The sequence below is a fragment of the Aptenodytes patagonicus genome, chromosome 17 (genome assembly GCF_965638725.1).
Source record: "Aptenodytes patagonicus chromosome 17, bAptPat1.pri.cur, whole genome shotgun sequence".
NCBI lineage: Eukaryota > Metazoa > Chordata > Aves > Sphenisciformes > Spheniscidae > Aptenodytes > Aptenodytes patagonicus.
The window spans coordinates 7,566,339-7,586,805 of NC_134965.1; the positions used below are offsets into that span (position 1 = coordinate 7,566,339).

At 54.4% G+C, this 20,467-nt stretch overlaps 1 protein-coding gene across 2 annotated transcripts in view; it reads right to left on the reverse strand.

The window, feature by feature from the left end:
- The window catches only part of SMG6 (SMG6 nonsense mediated mRNA decay factor), a 116,265-nt gene that overhangs the window by 19,917 nt on the left and 75,881 nt on the right, over positions 1 to 20,467 (reverse strand). The gene's annotated exons all lie outside the window — the stretch shown is intronic.

The window sequence follows — 20,467 nt, forward strand, 5'->3', positions numbered from 1 at the left end:
GTTCCTCCTGCCCCCCCCAAACTACCCTGTTTTTGCTCTGCTCGTACAGAGCAAAGCAGCCTCAGAGACCCCCATCCCAAAAGGGTCCCTGCAGGCTCCCAGGACCGGGATCCCGAAGCCGGGGAGAGGGCCAGATCCCATACAGGTGACTCAACCAGGCGCCTCGCAGCCAGGGATGCTGCCTGCTCTCCCCCCCTGCACGCTCATGCCATGCGATACCAATGCCACACGCCCCAGCCCCGGCTTGGTGGAAACCGGCTCGTCGCCCTGCCGTGCCGGCGGCGGTGCGTGCCCTGGACGGGGCCGTGCCACGGTGAGCGGAGGGCTGGCAGCAGCATGCGGCCCCGCTGCACCAGGCTGCCGTGAGAGGAAACTTCTGCTCTTCCACAACGCTGCCAGTTTCCTCTCTGTGGGCTAATTTTAACCACCGTGTCACTGTAGTGCGTGTCAAAAACCTGACCCTCCTCTGACCTCCAACCTCCCACCCTGGCTACTGCCTGAGCGAGGCACCCTCATGCACCAGCAGCTGGGGCCGCCTCTGTTTGAAGCTGCCCCGCTGGGACCCTGCGTCCCCCCATACCTGCACTGACAGGAGGAGGAGGAGGAGGAGAAGCCCCTTCCTCCCCGCGGGAGGCAGTTGCTGCTGTGGAGAGGTGGTGCGAGCAGGGTGATCGCAAGAATGTAATATTTCAGGGAGCAAGGGACCTGTAAGCACCGATTCTGCTCCTAAAAAACGTGTCCTATGGGACAGAGGTGAGCAAAGGACAAGGTGATGCAGGCTCAGCAGCCCCGGGAGCAGGTCGGGCTGCTGGGGACCCTCTTTCCCGGGAGAACCCTTTGCTGCTCGGGACATCCAGCCAGGAGCAACCCCAGCAAGTGTCACTGCAGGAACATTTCCATCCTCCTGGCTCTCCTTTAGGAATGATTCTGCGCAGGGGAAAGTCAGAAGGAAAGAGAACAAGAGCAAAGCGGGAATGCCTGTCATGGGAAACATCCCTCCTGAGAGGTCTGGGCTGCAGCGGCTGCGGGGGAAGTGGTGGAAACCTCACCGCCTGCTTCGTGCCCAGCTTGAAGGGCTAATGCTGCAGAGACCCGGCCTGACTCAGACGGGGTGACTTCAGCCCAGGGATTTTCCAGTCCTGGTATCTGCAGTTCCTTTGTGCCCAGGCTGCTGGGCGAGCAAAGCACCCGCCACCGCCGGCACAGCTGCAGGGATGTGCCTGTGGCAGCACCGGGGGTTGAGCCCCACTGCCAGCAGCCACGTGCCGTGGGATGAGAGGATGCGGCCGACAGCAGCAGCACCGGGGAAGGGGACGCAGGAACTGTCTGGCTAGGTGAGGAAGAGATAGGCACCCCATCCTGACACCATTCCTGAGGGATTTCTCAGGACACCTCTAGAAATAAAAGCCATCGCATCTAGTTTAGGACCCACGAGGTTTTCAAGTATGCAGGAAGGGCTGGGTGCTGACACAGCTGCAGCACAGCCATCTCTACACAGCAAAGGCTTAAATCTCGCTGTCAGAGCCTCTTGGACTGGGAATGATCAGGCATATTGCAGAAGAGCTCCTTTCACCCATGGCTGGGGCTGGGGACAAGGGCAGGTGGGTTCGTTCCTTCCTCCCCTGAAGAAGAAACAAGTAGGAAACACCAGATTTCCTGCCAAGCCAGCACAGCCCGATGCTTAAATTCAGCTCATCTGCTGGGGAGAAAAGAGCCCAACTGAAGGCCCATGACATAATGCCACAGCAACTCGTCTCATGAACACATTTTTCCAGCCCACATGAATGAAAAACAGGGAAGGAGCAAATGCTCTGCACATCCCCATCACGTGCAGCCCCGCTCGAGGAGGATGTGGCAGAGCCCCGGGCTGCTGGCAGCCAGGCTGGCCCCACCAGGGGGGAGCCCAGCCTCCGAGCTGCTGGGAAAGAAGTGACCTGTGATTGGCATCCAGGTCTCTCCTGAACAGCGGCACGGGACCTTGCGTGCCACAGAGCAACCTGCTTTTGTCAGAAACTTCCTGTTTCGGAGTGGAAACGTGAGTGCCCGCGGCAGCACCGGGATGCCCGGGACAACGGGGACGGCCGCGAAGGCGCTCGCCAGCTCATATGGCGATACCTCGCTGCTGGAGTGGAGCGCGGTGAGGATGCCGGGAGCCGTGCCTGACCTTCCCAAAGGAATGGTCAAGTACAAAATGACACCGTGTCGATGTATTTGGTGATGCGGCAGCAGACACCCCGGCTCCGGCAGGGAATACAGCTGCCCCGCGCACCCTTCCCCCTCCGACCATGCAGTGAGACAGCAGGAACTGAAAGCCTGGCTTCAAGTCATTGCTGGGTATTAAAATAGGCCTGACACGCACGCAGCCGCTCTCAAAGGAAAACTGAAACTGAGAATTGCTGAAGTGGTCTGGTGCCCCCGTCCGTGACCCAGGCTCAGTTCCCCAGAGGCGCGAGCAACCGAGGCATCGCCGAGCCCCTCGCCACTGCGGTGCCTCTCAGGGACACGTGGCTGGGGACCAAGCGCGGGGTGGAGGTGGCTTCGGCTGCAGCAGCCCCAGTTGCCAGCCTGGTTTCATCAGGCCCAGAGATGAGAGGTTTCTAATCTCCTGCTGCATCAGACAGGCTAACCACCAGCTCCCAGCACCAGCCACTCACCGGCAGGCTGGCGGCTGCTAGGGCACGCTGACGAGGCTCGTTAGCACTCCGACTGCTAATTCATGGGTCATACATTAACATACTAATCATTGAGTAAGATACAGCAGGACACGCATTAACACACACTAACTGCCTGTGGAGACCCACTGGGCTGCGCATTAATTGTACCAGCTGTTGTATTTTCAAAGCCGCTTTGCAGTGCCAGTGCCACCAGGACCCTGCGTGTGTCATCTCCTGCCAGCGGCAAGCAGGGTCCCCAGGTATAACGAGGGGTCCCCAGACCTAACGAAGCTGATCCCCTCTATGGCCTTGGCTGTATTTCCCCCCGCAGATAAAACAGGCTGAAGGGAAAAGCTTCCCCGAGTGCTGTGTGCTGCTCTTTAACAAGAGGAGGGCAGAGCACTCCCGCACGGGGCGGACGGCACCTGGCCCGAAGCAGACGCAGACCCGACGCCAGCACGTGTCCTCCAGGAGATTTAAGGGGAAGGAAGGGACTCGCTCCGAGAGCTGCGAGCGCTGTGCCTGGGGGGACACGTGCACCTGGTGCTGGCAGGGTGACACCACCAGAAACCAGTCACGGTCTCGCTTCGGGTCAGAGGCGTGCCTGGAGCCGGGGGGGGGGCAGCTCCTCTGCCCCCCTGCCCTGGCCCTGCCAGCCCTGCTGCTCCGCACACGGCTCTTCCACAGCTAAGCAAATTGCTGTCACACCCACCGCCACCTTCAATCAACTTTTACAACTTGTTAATTTTACGCAGCGTCCTAAAGAGCAAATAACTGGGAGGCAGGAATGCAGACTCCTTCAGCTAGTCCAAAGAGCCTCTGGCAGCCAAGCCAGCTGGCCAGGGGAGCCCCGCTCGGCCGCGGGGACCTGCCGCATCCCGGGGGGGGAACTTGGTCTGGAGAGGGCTGCCGTGCGCCTGTGGCAGCCTCTGGCAATGCCACGCTGCTGCTGGCGGTGTGCGGAGGGACCCCGGCAGCTTCTCTCTCGGCAAAATCTTAGACTCCACAAGCAAACAGGAGGCAGCGGCTTTGGAGAAGGGTTTGGTTGGAGGACGGGCTGCCATTGCCGGCTCTGCATTCCTGTGTGCGAGGGGGAGACACGAGCACATCCTGACAGCTGGATTCAGAAGGGGAAAAGGACATGAGAAGTTTGAGTCATAGCACGGAGAGATCCCATCCCAGATTCGGAGATGGGAACGGGATAGGACCAGGACTCAGAGCCAAGCTCCAGCACGATCCAGCGTAGGGATAACACTGTTTTTGCCACATCAGTTTGAACATGGCTTAGCTGAAGTAGCTGAACGATGCTGAAACCAAGTGAGCCCCAATCTAAACCACGCAGCGTCTACATGGCCCAGCTGAAACATTTGCACTGACCCCGCTAAAACATCCACGCAGGCCGTGGCTAAATGCCTCCCAGTGTCCTGTGCCGTCTCCTCCTGTCCCTGGGGAGCCAGCTCAGAGGGCGGCCCAGCGCGCTGGAGGAGGAGCACAAAGGAAAGCACCCCATTTGGTCTCATCCCTTCTGGGTTTTCATCTCACAGGCTCGCACAAAAGCTGGGCTGGGTTTAACCCTGGACTTAGCACAGCCCAGCTTCTCTGGGTTTGCTCCCCAGCCAGGATGCGGCCCGAAGGGCCCCTCACCCTGCCCAGCCCCAAATACAGTTTGGAGGGGTTTGGCCACCTGGGTAGGGAGGACCAAAGCATCCGTCACAGCTGGGCAGCAGCGCTTGCAGCTGGATCGCAACCCTGGTTTCTGCAGCTGAGAGCTGACTTCAGCCACAGCTTCTCTCAGAGAAGCTTCTGATTTCGACTAATCCCACAAGCAGGCTCGGTGGACGTGGCTCCCACATGCCTGCAACTCTGTGCATGACCCGAGAGCGCAACTGTGGCTGCAACAGGGCCCAAACCAAGGCACCATTGGCTCCGATGTATCTCGCTGCTGCCCTGGCTCTGCAGGACCCAGTGCCAGCATGGGCAGCGCCTAGCATGAACCAGAGAGCATGCATGGGGAAATATCTGATGCTCCATCACAGCAGAGGCGCATCAGAAAACACAGGGAAGACAGAGAAGCTCAGAAGAACCACTCTGGTTGCCCTTTCCCATTGCCACTGCTGGAGAACTACTCTCTTTGCAAAGCAGGGGCTCCCCAAAGAGAAAGCGTAGCCACGTCTTAGCCAAACCTCTCTCTCAGCACCCTGAGCCTTGCAGAGCCACGGCTCCAGCCTCTGCACTGGCGCACACTGTCTCAGACAAGTCATCGGAGCAGATGTGCTCTTGGCCTGGCAAACGCCTCCATCTTTCCAACCTCGGCCACGTAGCTCAGCCACAACTAGCCTTTAAAACTGGAAAGCAGCATGGAAAGGAAACCAACTGCCCACCATCGCTAGGGTTTGCTGGGCTAAGACCAGCCTTGCTTGTCCCACACAGTGATGCAGAGAAGACACACTTATCATATAAAGGTGCAAAGCGGTAGATCTGAGCTGTGTCATCCAATTTTTGGTGTCAGAGATCAGAAGAAGCCCTCAGTAGCCTGCACAGATTCCTACCATGAAGGTCCTCAAACTGCACCCAAGGCACTGGGTGGCAGTCGTCACCGCTGGCAGCTGTAGGACATGAAGGTGAGACCCAGCGACGTGGGGGAAGCTGTGAGCAATTGTGGGGCTCGGAGTCTGCTCTTGGCAAGCCCTCCCCAGAGGAGGGGATCCCTGCACTGGCACACCGAGGGAGCAGCCCTCCCCAGAACTGTCTGGCTGCCAGGGGCCAGTTCTCTCTCCCTGACTGGCACCTAGTGGCTGTGGGGCAGGAATACAGACTGAATTTTTACTGATCTAGGCCAGAAGACACTTAAAACTCCATACGGAAACCCCACGCTGCCACAGGTCCCAGCCTACGTCCCTGAAACCCTTTGGGTTGCGGCACAGCCTGGCACTGCCCTACAAAACATCTCACAGCTCCTCCAGACTCTCAATGCAGCCAGCTCCTCTCAACTCTTCCCTTCCTTGGTGATAGCTTACCATGGGGTTGGGGAAAGCTGTCCACCCCAAAATACATCTGAGGGTGCTGCAGGAACCTTTTGTGACTTGTGTGGAAGAGTCAAGACCAAAGTCACCTGAAGCAGATGCTCTGGATGGAAAGCCGTCCTCCAGACCCCTCTCCAGCTCCCGTGCCCAGGACGACCTGGAGGGCTGGCACCAGCCCAGCCCAGGACCAACTGCTCCTCTGAAGCGTGAGGAGCTACGCAGCCCAGAGAGGAAAGTTTCTGATGGTTTCCAAACCAAGCTTTTGGCTTTCGCTGATGCTTGGAAGGACTCGCCCTGATGTCTTATTCACCTGTTAAATGTGCTAAAGAACCTTTTTGTCAGTTCGTCTCTCCAGTGAGCGGCAGTGTTTGCAGTAGGGAGCAGATGGCTCCAGGCTGCATCCAACACCTTGTAGACAGGAGGTGGGTGGTCGGCTTATTTAATTTTACCCCCACCAGCCCATTCCTACTGGGCAGCAGCAAAACGAGAGAAAAGCATGATTTTAGCCTGGGTGAGAAGTCCCAGGGAAGATGATGGGGTACAGGAGGCCTCCACAGAGTGATGGAGATGTTTCATCTGGTCTGTGAGTGTGGTTCCTGCCTGGTTCTCATTGTGTCCTCAGGCATCACTGCCAATAGCTCAGCGAGAGCTATAGGCTTCCCCACATTGCAAAACGTGGCCTCCAGTAAGATGCTGCAGGAATTTCCATCGGAGAAAGCATTTGCTTCCACCCCCTGTGGCCACGCGCCCCAGCGCTGGGCAAACCAATCCCCGCAGCTGTGAAATATCTGGGGCATTTCTGCTCTCCGAGGTGAAGCCTTGAGCACCGGACCACGCATTTCAATTGTTTGTCGGGATAACAAGGGGCTAAAAAAATCACAGCTTTGAAAGAGGCCTGTGAAAGAGGCAGACGACTCCGGGAGAAACAGCAAGTCACAGCCAGGGACTCCCTGTTATAGCCAACTCGATGCCCTCCTTTCTCCCACCCCAGCTCCCAGCACATCCCCAAACTTCCCAGGGGAAAAGGAGAAAAATTCAGGCCATAGAGTAAAGCCAAGACAAGACCGAAGGCGCCCACTCTGCTCCTCCCTTGCAGATCCTACTGGAACACTAACCAGGGAAGACAAGTCCCTGAAAGCCTGCCCCAAGCCCGTGGTCCCAGGCTGGGGAAGGAAGAAGGCAAGATCCGTGTACCCAGCGAAGCCAATATGGCACCACTGTCAGCTTTCGCAGGGCATGGGCTGTTCTCCCTGCTGCAAGAGTCTCCAGTCTTTTCCTTTTCAGGGACTGGGGGAATTTATTTCCTCTGCCATTTCGGAGGATGCCTGCCTTGCCAGAGATTGTTTTGCACAGTTAAGAAAGATAAGAAAGTGGTTAGCAGGCTCTTTGGTGGAGGAAGGGAGGATTGCTTAGTAAGGGAAAGGGGACCGCTCTGCTCTCAGCAGACACACGCTGCCCTTCCTCTGAGGCCACCGCTCCAGGAGACGCTGGCGTTGGGGACGAGGCCGGTCTATCCCCACACCTCTCCACCCCCGGCGTTTCTCGGGTACATCTGCTCGTAGGGCCACACTGTGCCGGTGACCAGAGAGGCTGTTCCTGTGCCAGGGCTGGGATGTGTCTCTCCTGGAATTTGGGAAATGCGGCTGATGAATGTTCAATCCAACATCTCGACTGCGAATCTCAATGTGCTTTTGCAACAGTAAGAGTCCTTTTTGCAGGGTACGTGGAAAAAAAAAAAAGGCAGGAGCCAAGTCCAGGCTGCTCACACCGTGGGGAAAATGCTGCGGTTATCTGGCAACCTCCCCGTTTCAGAAAGCACCTCCTGAGCGGTGGCAGGAGGGAGCTGGCCTCGCCGGGGCGTTCGCATGGAGGAAGCCCTGAAGATGCACAACTCCTGCCAAGCATGTCCGTCCCCGGCACGCCAACGCGTTGCAGTGCTATGGGGAGGTTCAGCTCAAGCCCTCCGGACCCTACACCCACCCCTCACCCAGGCACCCTCCGAGCAGATAAAGGCGTCGTGCACAGCAGCGGGGCAGAGCAAGCATTTTGCTCTTGCCGATAGCATGAGCTCTTTCGCAAGGACTTCCCCATGGAGACAAGTGCCCCATGATTTGACCCACAGAGTAACTCGGTGATTCCTGTCCCACGGGACAAGACACCAGTGTCTGGGGTAGCAGAGAGCTGAGACGGTGGGAAGTTGGGTGGTGGAAGGAAAAGAGTTACAACACAGGAACGGGGGAGCAGGGATGAGGTTCTACCATACAAAAATAGCAAAAAATGGTGCAAACCAGAGCTCACCCTTACAGCATCCACCTGCCCTGCCCACACCATCCACCTCTCGCCCTTCCAGCGTGAACTCTGCTACAGGCAGCGAGGAAACCACTGCGATAGCCGGTAACACCCATGGCATGGTGGACTTCCACCCCCGGAGGTGTTAACAGGCCACCGCGTCCCTTGCAAACCTGACTTCTGACCTCGGCAGCGGGAGGGAGAGGCGAGGCAAGAGCTGCAATACTCTGCCTGCTCCTGGCAGAGCCGGTTGGGAAGCCGTTTCTGTGAGTTTACACAGCTTATACGTTCTCCAAGCAGTTCCTGGACGCCTTCCATTGCAGATGAGAGTTTTATGTCGAATTTTAAGTTTGACCACAAATATTTAAACTTCCTTGGACCACAAATGCTGTATCTTCTTTGTGGTTTAGTTGGCACCAAATGAGTATTTACAGATCCCTATATGTCTGTCTGTCATTTAAATATCTCACGGAGGTGCCAAAGGCTTCAAAAGTGGAGGGGCTCCTCAGGCAGACCCCCTGATTCCCCCTCTCTGCCCTTCATTACTCGGCGCAGGCAAGGGAGAGGTGTAGATGCTGGCCAAGCCTTTGCAGAGGGCACAGCTGCTGCTGGTCTGAGCATTTCATACTTGCACTCTGTTAAGCTTGCTTTTCAGAGAATGTCATCTGAGATCCCACCGTAACTTCCACAGCTCCTTGCCCTGCTGGATATTTGAACTGGGATGAAAGTCTTTGGAATTTTCTCCTCTCCTTTTAGGAAACTGAGTCTACAGGAGACTGTTTTAATGAGAACCACTAAAACCTCCTAAAGCAGCACAGTTCCCACCTGGCCGCTGCTCGCAGCCTCCCCACGGGTGTTTTCACTTCCTCAAACACAAGCAATTCTCAGAGGGTGACAATCCAGACCTGCTGAACTGGGATCCCGCTCTAGGGAAACTGGTTAGAGTGGTTAGTCTCAGTGGCAGAATGATACAGAATTCAGGGAAGGCCGTTCGGCCAGGAAAATGCAATCAAATAAACACCATAAAAGGTCCCTCCTAAGCATCCCGTGCCAAGGGAATTCGGCGTTGCCGTTGCACGGAGCTGGATGGGGAGCAGAGCGCTGAGGGCCCCTGAGCTGACACCCAGCCGGGTGGGTGAGTTACAGGGAGCGGCAGCCCAAAACCTGAGTTAACGCGCACACGCCGGCTCGAGTCAGGTTGTGTGTGTTTCATTTCCTTCAGACTTTTTAGTCTAGGACACAAATTGGACGCTTGCCCCACCGATTTTAGGGGAACTTTTGAACACGTAGCGGTGTGGTAGATGCTGTTCCTGCAACGCTGCTTTTACCAGCCCCAGGGACCCAAGCCACTGGCCAGTCGTGGCAGCACTCGGGGAGCTCTCCCGCACGTCCCACCATCCCTTGGAAGCCACAGAGCAATTGCGTGCCCAGGGCAAAAGCTCCAGCGACGGCTGCCCACATCAGAGGAAACAGATACCTGAGTCAGAGCAATGCAATGAGAAACCTCCGCTCCGCAAACCAGAAGCCAGACTGAGCAACGTCAGCGCCAAGCTGCCCCACCGCTGCTCCGCACGCCTCATCGGCCCCAGGCGCTGCTGGGGAGCTCGGGGCACGCCGGCTCCCCTCAGCTTTGGAAGTTGAAAGAGAAGCAGCTTTGCTTTGAACTAACAAGCAGGCAAAGCCCACGTGAAAGGGCAGCTAGTGGGGCCGGGGCTACTGCATGCCAGGAGGAGTTCCTCCGACCGTCGGCTCCTCCGTCGGGGCCGCCACTAAATTCCCTTGAAAACAGAGGGTGGGGATACAGAAGGCAATGTAATAACACCAGAAAAATGCCACCACAGCTCGGTCGGCTGCGACACCACAGCCCCAGAGATATTAGCAATACTGGCATTTCCACCCACCGCAAGAACCACACTGGCAGCGCGCTCCTGGCGGCTCGGGGCAGGGCGGGAAGCAGCTCACACCACTTCCAGCAGCCACTTCAGGGAGGGACAAATGCTGTATTTTGCTTTACAGCGAAATGCTGCCACTTAGGGGACTCCCGATGACGTTCTTGTGCCTGAGAGCCCATGTCCTCTTCAAGGAGGGGCTGCTCCGAGCGAGACATGCTCTGTTAGCCTACCAGAGAGGTAACTTTATGCACTGGATGCGAGCTCCAGCCTGCGCGGATCCTGCTCTGCCTCTAAGGAAGCAGCAAGCACAGCTCTGCTACTTATACCCAATACTCAGCTCTTTTGGCAGATGATTAATGGCCCGAGTCTTGCAGTCGCTTGCTTCCAGCCGGGCCGAGAGCTGCAAACACACCTAGGGAAGGGAAGGGAAGGAGGAATTGGAACAGCGGCTTGTCGGGGAGAGGAAAACTATTCGCTGCGTCTTTGTTTTCTGCAGAGCTCCTCCTCCCGGGAGCGGGATGCTGAGCGCAAAGCAGGGCCCCTGCCCCGAAACGGAGGAGCTGAACCAGAACAATAGGGTGGGGACTCTGGATGGGCCCCGACAAGTGGGGTGGGCTGGAGCGGGGGCACCGATCCATCCTTTTGACTTCATTCACACTTACAGCTGCATTAGAGACATTTCCTGAAAGCACAGTAGGAAGAGAGGGGTATTCGCTCACTCCACCCTCCATCTAACACTGTCCTTGCGATCCAGCCGCGCACCGAGAGCCAATTTTGGCCTCTGGCAGAGCTGCAGGCCAGACATTACAAGCGCTGGTGTGAGCAGCGCAGGTCCCCACCCGATGAGCAGCGCGCAGACTTGGAGCAGAGAGGAGGGGTACAGCAGCCAGCAAAAAATCCCATCAATGTAGGGAAATGCAGAGCGTTTGAGCATGTCCAAGGTGGCCCTGAAGCTGACAAGGAGGTGTCAAGAGTGGAATCTGAGCATTAGGTTTCAGGACAAGGAAAGGTGAAGCCACCGGCCGATGCCACATGAAACGAGGCAGAGCTCCTCCCGCAAAAGAAATGAGGGGAGCGACAGCCGCGCTGCATGGGGGCCTCGAGGCAGGATCCGTGCCACAATGCTCCTACCCCAGGGCAACCATACCACTGGGTCTACAGTGCACCATCTCCCGACGATGACATGACCTGCAACGCGGAGCAGAGGATTGAAAACAGCGCGGCGAGCCCTGCGCCTGACTCACCACAGCCCGGGAGCCCGCGCGTCCCCGGCGCATCGTGATCCTGCATGTGGAGCCTGAAAAACAACTTTTTTTTTTTCTCTTTTTTTTTTTTTTTTTGGCTAAAAAACAAAAAAACAGCCGCCCTCCTCCAAATCTGGAGTTACTCAGCCTGACTCACACCAAGGCTCTCCTGGCACTGCCGGCAGAGCCTGCATGTACCTGGAGTGGGCTGTGCAGGCTGCGCCGGTGATACCCGCCGCACTGCACACCTGGAGCTGCGGCACTTCCCCGAGTGCCTGTGACACGAGCTTGCTGCAGCCAGGCTAATTATTTTCAGCTTCAAACTTCAACCATTTTTGGTGAATCCCCGAATAAAAAAAAAATAAATAAAAAATGGAGACTATATTTTTTTTTTTTTAAATGGGAAAAGTTTTTCTTTCATTCTCCCATAACACAAATCCAGCAAACATGAAAAACATGAACCCAAACCAAAGCTCAGACATCACATCTGGGGAGAGACCAAGCATGGAAAATTTTAATCCAAAGGTTAATGTTTGGGAAGCTCCGAGTGTGTGAAAAGAGGGGTTAGATGGGTGCTGCTCTGTGGCTCGAACAGTTGTTGCCGCCAAGTGGCGGCTTTCAAACGGTGCCTGCCTGCCCCAGCCCAGGCACTTGGGGTCAGAAGCTAAAATAGAAAACAACTGAAATCATTGCAAGCAAACAAACAGTCAGATCAGATGCTGGAAAAGCCAACCAAGGAAGGAGCCAGCAGCATAAAACGCAGCTCGAGCCCTGTGACTGGAAACAGCCTCCTGACTTGCCCTGGGTGAATCGCACCAAAACCACATGGCAGCGGTGGCCCTCGCCACCCTCTCCTGCTCCCCTGAGCTCTCCTGTGCCACCTCCGCAGCTTCAAGATCACTTGACAGCCCTGTGCCGCTCCTGTCCCAACTGTCACCTCCATCTCCTTTGCTCGCTGCTCTGCAGGATCACACTCCAGTGGTTATCACATCTTGGGGTTTTTTCCCACCCCGCAGCCTGAATCGTCACTTTTCTCACCCAGAACAACCGTCTCCTGCCCAAGCACAGAGCACCCCGCTCTTCACCCCAGCCCCAGCTGACACACCTCCCTGTACCTGCCCAGAGCAGCGTGTCTCTGCTGCTCTCCCGCTCGCTCCTGCCTTGCACCCTGAGCTGCTGGGCTCCCGTACCCTCACTCCTGCTGCAGATCTGCCCTCTGAGCTCATCATGCCCCCGTTTTCCCCACATCCTGCCTCCAAAATGCCTTTGTCTTCATCTTCTGCATTAGATTATGCCCTTTCCAGACTGCTCCTTCCAGACACTAGAAATCTCTCTCCCCCCAGCTATAACAGAATAGCATCCTAATTGCCTTTGTTAGGGACTGGGCCATGCTTGTAAAATTGCCACGTCTGCTTGCAGGGCCGTATCAGCAATAACAATAGCTTAAAAGCTACAGGAGTTATAGCGTCGAGTCCTCCCACACTTAACTAAACACAAAGAGAAGGGACCATATGTCTGCAAAGGCAGCCATGTCAGGTGGGTCGGAGCCCGGCTCCCCGGGGCTCCCCGGGGGTGGGAAGGGAAGGCACGGCACCAGCAGGCGTGAGAGCATCCGGCAGAGCAGCACTGCTCGCTGCGGCTTATTTACAGCATCCAGAGGGATGCCGGACGGGATGCTTCCTGGGATCGGCCAGGGCAGAGCTGCTCCCTAAGGTAGCAGAGATGGGCTTCAGTGAGCTGCAGCATCCCTTGCCCACGGGCTGGGCTCTTCTCCCAAGCGCACACTTGCCAGGAGAAGAGCTGGGCTGCTTCTCCCCTCACACAGCCAGCAGCCTCGCCTCGCTGCCCGCTGCGCCCTGCCTGGCCCGGGAGCTGGGGCTGCTCCCGGGCCTGCTGCATCTGCCCACCCAGGGGTGCTCGGGAGGAGCAGAAAGCTGGAGTCTCTCCCAGACACGAGGAGACAAAGCAAGCTCCATCCTGGGCTGAGATGGACCGCTTGGCGTCAGTGGAGAGGTCCGCTCAAGCCAGCGTACCTGGGTCACTATGGCTGGCAGGCCACCGCCACCTCCTGCAGGTCTCCAGAGTGCCCCTCGGCAAGCCCAGTAGCTCCTTCCCAGACAAGTGCTTCCTGGAGCCACGGGAAGGTTTGATTTTCAGTACATTGCTGAGGGATGCAACAGAAAACAACTGTGTCCTGCTGCAGAGGGAGGAGGAGAGTGACATCTCCCAAATAGCCGGGATGTCATACATTGCTCCCCCCAGGATGGTGGTGCTGATCAGAGAAGCACGATAAGGAGGAGAGTTTGGATGTACGATGGGGTTCAGCTCCAAAGATGCTAATTTTGAATGGGCCCAAAGCTGCTCAAGATGTCAGACACAACCAGGCTGCTGGGGGACACACAGACACTGGCCAGAGAAGGGGAGAGGGGGAATTGGCAGTTGTTAGCAGAGAATCTCTGCAAAAGGTGGGAAAAACATAAAGTAGAGCACAAAAATGTAAATGGTCATTTAACAAACCACTGGACAACCTAGCTCCATTTTCGTGCGTATAGTGCCTTGCTTGGCTGAGACAGGACCCCAAAATCCAGGCACCTCTCACGTAGCTCCCCAACCATGCTCCTCTCTTTGTGAGAAGAAACCTAAATCTGCTCACGACTAACCGCAGAAGCACAGAGCTAAAGACAAAGACAACAAAAGTGAGGTTGAGAGAAACACTAGGAATCTCTGCAGACACTGAATATTATTCTGCTCTCGTGAGACCCCACCTGGAGCACTGCATTCAGCTCTGGGGCCCCCAACATAAGAAGGACATGGACCTGTTGGAGCAAGTCCGGAGGAGGGCCACGAAGATGATCAGAGGGCTGGAGCACCTCTCCTGTGAAGACAGGCTGAGAGAGTTGGGGTTGTTCAGCCTGGAGAAGAGAAGGCTCTGGGTAATGGCTTTAAACTACAAGAGGGTAGATTTAGATTAGATATAAGGAAGAAATTCTTCGCTGTGAGGGTGGAATGGAACTTTTGAACGGGTTTGCCCTGAGAAGTTGTGGATGCCCCCGCCCTGGAAGTGTTCAAGATGGGGCTTTGAGCCCCATGTTGGATGGGGCTTTGAAAGGTCTGGAAAGGGCATAATCTAAGTGTTGGATGGGGCTTTGAGCAACCTGGTCTAGTGGAAGGTGTCCCTGCCCATGGCTGGGGGGTTGGAACTAGGTGATCTTTAAGATCTCTTCCAGCCCAAACCATTCTATGATTCTCTAAGCTTAGCCCAGAAAAAGGGCTCTGCAAAGAAAACGTGCAAAGCACCTCCCTCCAGGCTGGGGAGGGGGCTGCAGGGGAAGGGTCGATGGGAACGACGATGCCAAGCGAAGAGGCTGAGGAGGCTCATTTTCCCTTCCCCTGAAGGGAAATTGTGGCAGGGCTCACCTGCAAAGGCAGGGGAAGTGTGTGATGAGAAACAGGAGCAGGACTGGCTGGCAAAGACAGGGCTCAGGACTGGGCTCCCTCAGGGTTCGTGCTCACAGAAGCATGTGCTAGCACGCTCAGAGGAGTCCCAACAAAGGACAGGCAGGCGTGCTCCAGCTGCCCATGGACCATAGCTCCTGCTCAGCGCTCTTCAGCCCTCCAGCCAAGGGGGAAAATGTAATCAAAGCGATTTCTATTAGCAAGAATATAAAGACTTGGAACCTCTGGGCTGTCTCTTGACAACTAATTAATTACCAGGTAGCATCCCCTTGAAGCTGCCAACACAGCACGCACAAGTTCCAGCATGATTTAGGGAGAGAGATGAACTTTACAATAAACTCTAGAATTTTACTTCATCTCCCGCCACCATCTGAGATCCTGGGGGAACAGGAAGGGGTGGCAAGAGGCAAACTCTGAAGCCATCTGGGATCATCATTAACTCATTCACTCGTGGCCTCTGAAACAAAATGCCGACTGTGCTGTGAGCAGCAGCTTCGAGCCAGATGAGAGCTCCTCGTATTCTCAGTTTCGGAAGTGCTCTTCTGCCAGTTTCTGCAATAGCGTGCCCATCCCCTTGCAGCCCCCTTGCCTGTCCCCCAAGGCCCCCGGCTTCGGCTGTCAGGGCAGCCAGTCTCTGAAACTATTAAGAGCAGAAACTGTATTTCAAATGGCTTTAGGTGATATATTCTTCACTAACAGCAACAAAAAGGCGTAAGTGAAGAAGTATGTCAAGAAAGCAGAGAAAGGAAAAAGAAAAGAAGGACAAGAGGGTATGGACAGTGACTGCTGCTGACATAGCTTTTATGGGAAAACACAGAAAAAAACCACAGTGGTAGAAGGTGCCGTATCTTAACCCCAGGGGCCGAGAGGCCTGGGCTTGAGCTTATTGACCTGGCTGGTGTGGCTATGCAGTGCCATGCCTGGCTGGTCCCTCACCTCTGACCACGTCCTACTTCTCACTGTCCTCAACAGAGTAACCCTTTCCAGTTGATTAGTTGCCAACTATTATGGGATCGGTGCATTTGGGCAGTCACGGAGCTACGCAGTGTGTCCCCACACAACAACTACACTGTGCTGGAGGAAAGGAGTCTCCCTGTTTCAGGCAACCGAGCACTGCTGCCATAAGCCTCTCCTCTCCTCCCCTCCCCTCTCCAAATCTGGGACTAAGGGACCAAAACCTCAGACCAGCCCAGGATCATTCCCAGAAGGACACAAAAGGGCAAAGGCTATCTGGGCTGCAGAGGTCACCGAGGACAGCAGCGGACACCGCTAACCACTGCAGTGTGCCAAGCTTTGTCCAGACATCTCGGACAAAAAAAAGATAACGACAAACTACAGCTGAAGATCAGGATGTGTGACCTGTTGGAGAGCGCTGGGCTTGGGCAGCCAGGCCAGAAGATGATTAAATGCAAGCCCTGTGGCAGCACCATGAAGTCTGAACTGGAGACAACGCATGAACTATGGGGACATTTGGGGACGGTCATCCCAACAGTGTAAGATTTCTCAGGCTCTAGAGACACGGGGAGATGGGAGATGCTGTTCAGCTTGGCACACGTGAACCAAACTACACAGTACACCAGGGAACATCTCAGAGGGCTGGTTTTGTCTGCACTCAGGGTGGTATGAGATTAACCATCAGCAGCATCCCGAACAGCGTGTGGGGACCGTGCTAAGTTTGAGGACTGCCTTGAGGAGACATTTCACATGTGGCAACTCTCCCACCTCACCACTTGAGACAACCCTGGGAGCCAGCCTGTCCGCGTGGGCAGCTTTTGGGACCAGAATCCTCCATCTCCCAGCTCTGGGCCGCAGCTCTACTGGTGGCCGTGGATTTCTTCCTCAGACACCAGGACAGCCACAGGTCATCTTGCTCAGGTGCAAATGTTCTAGGCTAAGCCAAAACATTTCTTTTCTTTTTTAGACTTACTTGATGTAAGTCCAAAAACTGAGATGACATCAAAGAGCCCATTGAGTAGATCCCCTCCAGAAACACACAGGGACTCTACCTCGTTAGTACAAACACAGTTCCCCCGCGGACTTCCTGGGAACAGCTGAAGCAGCATCGCACTTCAAAAACCAGCCTGCACATCACAGGGGTGGGGAGGAGCTCAGTTCTGGCCCGGGATTGTTGACAACCATTTCAAAGCCCATGCAGGATCACACACAAGAATCGTCACAGCTCCGGGGGGGACAAAATTATCTTTGTCCCCAGGAGACAGGCAGTAAAGGCAATGGCAGGGCAGGAGCTGTCACATGAAGCAGCCAAGGAGGGCATGCAGTCTGATTTAAAGGAGAGAGGAGATTTAGATGATGGAGCAATTTACCCCTCCTGGAACTGGTCAGTGATTGTTTCCCATGAGCTACAAAGAGGGATGTCCCTTCAGGACTTCAACCCATGCCGAAAGAGTTCCATCTTGTCCGAGGCATGGCAACTGCCAGCAGTTCTGTCCATGCTGCAGTCCCCAGCTTGGGTCTGCCACTGGCTGGGGTCTGAGGTCACTTCCAGAGGGACGGAGGAGACCTGCCGGAGCCCAGGCTCAGCCGTGGCACAGGGTGACAATCAGGAGATATGCTGCTTCCTGGAAGAACTGGAACCGATGTGCAAATAATGAGAGAAAAATGTGGGGCGAGGGAGGGTTAAGGAGAGATTAGTCTGGGGCACACTCTGGGAGATACACAATGTTAAGTATGAGGGCAAAGGAAATGAAAACTGGAAACTCAAACATAGTCAAGAATCCAGTCCCAGCCTGGGCAGGAAGTTTACACTCTGCTTCTAAATATACATGTTTTTAAATCAACAAGCTTTCTTGTTCCTCAGTTCTACTGTCCAACTACACAGAAGAACTAACCGGATAAAGGCACTGCCAAGCTCTGCCTGGTGAGGCTTGCTGTCCCCAACAAGTGACAAGGTACAGGGATGGAAACCCCTGCCATGCCTCAGAGCAGGGAAGCATCCCAAAGGCAGGATCCCAAAGAAGCTCCGGGAAAGCAGGATTTCCGGCTCCAAGCACCCTGCTCAGTGCGTCGGCGCCCAGTCCCTCGCAGACAGACTCTCCTGTGGTCTCCAAGTGCCATGCCTGCAGACCATGAGAAGGAGAGGAAGCGATAACCTGTGAGCATGAGTCAGATGTGGTGCCTCTTTCCTTCCTGCTCTCTGGCCACTGCATTCATGCTCAGCAGTCGGATAGTCACATATTTTTTTAATTTGATATAATTATCTCCTAGAAATTACTGTACACAGCCTCTTGGGATCTAAAGCAATTAAGTGAAGATAAATTTCTTTCATGGAGCAAGCTGTCAAAGGATGAAGCAATTTCATTCCCCATTTGAAGTGGAAGCTTTGGGTCATGCATGGTTTATTTGAAACAATGCCATCACCTAAAGCTGCTGATCTTATCTGTCTCTCTCTGTCTCTCCATTTCAAACTGCTGAAGATGTGCAGCGTGGCACTGCCTGAAGTGATGACATCTGGCACCAGGCCAGCTACAGAAACAAGCTGCTCCTCCCCAAGTCGGAGTGCAAGAGGCCAAGCATTCCTATTAAAAAGGGGGAAACCGAGGTGAAATCTGGGAAGAGCTGAAAAGTGGGAATCCTGCCCAAGGGAACAGGAGACCCACTAGCTACAGGAGGAGCGAGGTGCCTGCAGGAAGGGGCAGCACTGCCCAAGACAGGATGGGAGCACGTAGCGCATCTCTGAGGGGTAACAGTCTACCAGGCTTCCTCTTCATCACCAGACTGTCCTGAAGCCATCTAAACCAGGCTTCGAGGATTTCATCACGACCAGGAACAGCCCATGCACTTCAGTCTGTATGACGAGAGACATGGCAGGACAGAAATTATATCCCATTAGCACATACACGCTAAGTCTCTCAGAAGTTCCAGCAAATTTTCTCCTGTCCTCACGTTTCACCATGCCAAGATGTTTCATTTTAGACAAAAAAACCCACATAAAACATTAAATAACTCATTTAAATAAACCATTCTCCAAAGTGGTGGTTTTTATCCTGAAAAGGGGATAAGAGATGGCCAAAGATGCTGTGGAGCAAAGAGTGGTCACGATGAGGGCTCTGCTATCTCCACAGGTTAAGCACTGAAGATGCTCAGATCCTCCCAGGGGAGAAAGGCACGCTCCACACCCCACAGGATACAGGCATCAGCCAAGCCAAGCTTTGTATCCTTAAGCAACCTAAAGGTGCCACCCTGCCAGTGGAACAACTTTCACCTAACTATTGGGGACAAAAAGGCAGAGGACATAAAGAAGAACAGGTATGAATGGATCCTGAAGTCCTCCTGTGTATTGCTGACAGCAAACCAGTCCCACTCATGCCACAAAAAGCCAACACACCCCCAGAGCACGCCGTAGGCAGGGAACGTAGAGAGCAGTGGCTGCTCACATAGAATCATTTAGGTTGGAAAAGACCCTTAAGATCATCGAGTCCAACCGTAAACCTAACGCTGCCAAGTCCACCACTAAACCATGTCCCTAAGCGCCACGTCTACATATTTCTGTCATCTCATCCGGATCACTCACGCAACCTTCAGAAATGCTGCCCTGGGCGTTCAGTCTCTAAACCACCCAAAAGCTACACAAGACTTGCACTGACACAGAATTATGTAGGTAACGGCCTGGAAATCACGCTCCAACTTTCCTGCAGCAATGGCCAGTTATTGCACAGAAGACGGTTCCCTGCTGCAGAGGTCAGCAGCACACCGTGACTTGCTGCTACCTTCGAAGCTGCAACCCCCTTGCTGTCCTCAGCCAGCATTTCCACCTCTTTGCCCACTTTTCTGTTTAGCAACCGCTCCGTCTACACACTTGCAATGATATAATCAGCCAACGCATCCATACAGATAGTCGCTCCCGTTCCCACCTAGCCAAACCCATCCACACAACTCCCTCCCAGCTCTCCAGCCTACACGGATTTATCTTTATAACTCCAGCATTTCCCACGTGATTAAGCCTCTTGTACGTTTAGCAGGTACTACATACTTCCAAAACATGAGGTGTCCCTCCATGCTGATCCCTGGAGGATCTCTCCGTTCCCATGTCAGGGCAGTCACTAGCGAGCAACTCTCAAGTCACAGGGAAGTCGTCGAGGATGCCCGTGTGTAAAAGAAGGCTGAAGCTGCAGTTGTGAGAGCAGGCTGAGCAAATTCAGCTCCCATGGACTGGACTAAAAGCATTTCATCCATGGGGTTTCTGCAAAGCTCAGATCAATGTTGATCAAATCTTTGTTCATTAGGACAGATGCTGAACTAAAACAGATACTAGTACTAGAGGGAGCTAACAATTTAAGCTGGCAACGGGTACAAGTTCAAGAAGCATCCGGATGACTTAAGAGCGCAAGCACGGTCTTCAAAAGTGACTTCAGCACCAGGAATGTGGTACGTCACTGGCAGCTGGTAGGTTCCAAAAACGTCCATCAGCAGCCGTGTCCCCGACGCACTCTGGAAGCGCTGCTCCACGGCCACTTCCCCATGGGAAACACCACGCGTGGACCAGATATCGGGTGAACTGACACAGCGTTAGAAGGCCATGGCAAATCCCATCTTCTTCTGTCTATAGACATCAATCTCTTTCCTTCAATAATAATGGATGCTATAATAAACATTACATCATTTATGCTTGAGGTAAATACGGAACCAAAACGTACATCTGTTCCGTTGTTCACAAACCAAGCAGACCAGGCAGGCAATAACTTCTCAGACCTCAGAAAACACCTTTGTCTTCATACTAAGAATTTGTGTTCATACATGCATCTACCTATCCCAAGTACAGCAAAGTTTGGGGAAAGATTTAAAAAAAAAAAAAAAAATCAAGAAAATAACTATATAGATATTGTCTCTATTCATAATATATATAGACAAATATTTGCTACACAGTGGAGAAAATGCTGTATGTAAAATGC